Raw genomic sequence first — 1,859 nt, 5'->3', positions numbered from 1 at the left:
GGGGCGTGCAGCCACAACATACACGTGATCGGCGGCTATAGAGCCGCCGATCGTTTGTATGTAAAACATCAATCTTGGCTGACTGCGGCCGGTGATCTGACCGGATGCTACTGTGTCAGGCTTAAACAGTTGTCCAGAAAATTTACCTTCTTGTCCCATGTAACCAAAATGTTGACTTGCAACATTCTGTAGGTGAATGGGGTGAAGGGTTTGCTTCAAAAGGAAGTCACCATCAGACCCATAACTCACATGCAAATGCAGAGACATTCCTGTGGAATGAGAACCCTGGACTGAGCAGTGTCTAGATATTCTAAGTGATGGGTCCGTGACAACATTGACTTCTAAAGGTTCATGATCCAACTTACCTTTGGAGAATCTGAATAGTTCAGTGGACATTGACTGATAAAGTATGTGTCGACTGTTCCCTCACTTAAAAAAAATAATCATATAACGTATCCCAGAATGGGAATTCCCTTTAACAAAGGAAGGCTAGAACAGGACCTTGCAGGAAAGTCGGGTTGCAGAGAACAACCAAAAGAAAAGGACAACAAATGGGTAGTGTTGTGTGCCCCTAGCAAAAAACATGCGCTGGTAAGCTGGGATATGTAGGTAGGCATCCTTAATGTCCACTGAGGCCAGGTGGTCTCCTGGAAGGAGGGAGACAATGACTGACAGAGTAGATTGCATACAAAATCTAATTTTTTACATAAAAGTATTTGATATTTTCAGGTCCAAAATTGTTCAAGTGTCTTTTAATTTTTGGAATAGTAAACAGTTTGGAGTAGAAACCCTGAAACCTTTCTTGTTGTGGAACATAAATAATGACTCTTTGGGGGAGGAGTTGTTCCAGTGCAGGGTGGAGCTTTGCTACTTACTGAAGGGAAGTTAGCAGATGAGACAGCATAAAGCAGGGAGCAGGTAGAACTCAAAATTCTAACTTGTAGCCCCTGGACATCCTGTCTTTCACCCATGCGTCCAATATCCTTTCAGTTCTAGTGGTAACAGTATCCCCTCATTATGAGAAAGACTTGCCTGTAGATTTGGAAGCTTTTGGCGCCAAGTTTTACAAAGGATGTGCGAGAGAACCCTGTGCGGGCCTGAGAGAAACAAAACTTTGGTTTCAGAGGAAGGAGTGTTTCCAGCTTAAACCTTAGCTTTCTTTTGGAGGGGCAAAAGGGTTCTCTTTACCCCAGTGACATCTTTGATGAATCTTTCTAGGGAAGCACCAAAGAGACATTCTTCCTCAAAAGGCATACACAGTAAGCATTTTTTGTATTGTTGTTCAGCAGAGCAACATTTAAGCCAAACAGCCATATGCATATGTACAGAGAGGAGACTCATTCTGGATATGAAGCATACCATATCTACATGCCCATTAACAGTAGTAGAGTAGAGCAAAACTGAAGGATTCGACAAGATCATTTCAGGAGACTTAGACATGCCAGGATCTGGCAAATGGCCATGACAGCAATAGCAGGTTGCAGAGTAGGGCCTGCCAGGAAACACAGGGATTTGGAAAGAATTTACATTATTTTATCAACTGGACCTTTAAAACGCCAGAATGTCCTTAACAGGGATGTTAAGAACCATTTCTCGACAATATGTTTGGGAGGGGAAAATAACTTCTCAAAAGAGAACCAGCCAGTCACCATAAAAGACCAGTTGTATTAACAAATGAAATAGGTTTTTTTTTATTTTACATAGTAGGCCTCTCAGTTTATTACGTTACCTTCTATTTTCTTTAATTTTGCCTCGTGTTTCTTCTTCCTGTAAAAATATTAATATAGTGTATTAATACATTTATTTAAAAAAATATATATAAAAAAGAAAATTATAATAATGCTCAATTCAACTAAGGC

Source organism: Nanorana parkeri, unplaced genomic scaffold (genome assembly GCF_000935625.1).
Source record: "Nanorana parkeri isolate BGI_ZX_2015 unplaced genomic scaffold, ASM93562v1 scaffold2030, whole genome shotgun sequence".
Classification (NCBI taxonomy): Eukaryota; Metazoa; Chordata; class Amphibia; order Anura; family Dicroglossidae; genus Nanorana; species Nanorana parkeri.
This window is presented reverse-complemented; position numbering follows the sequence as displayed.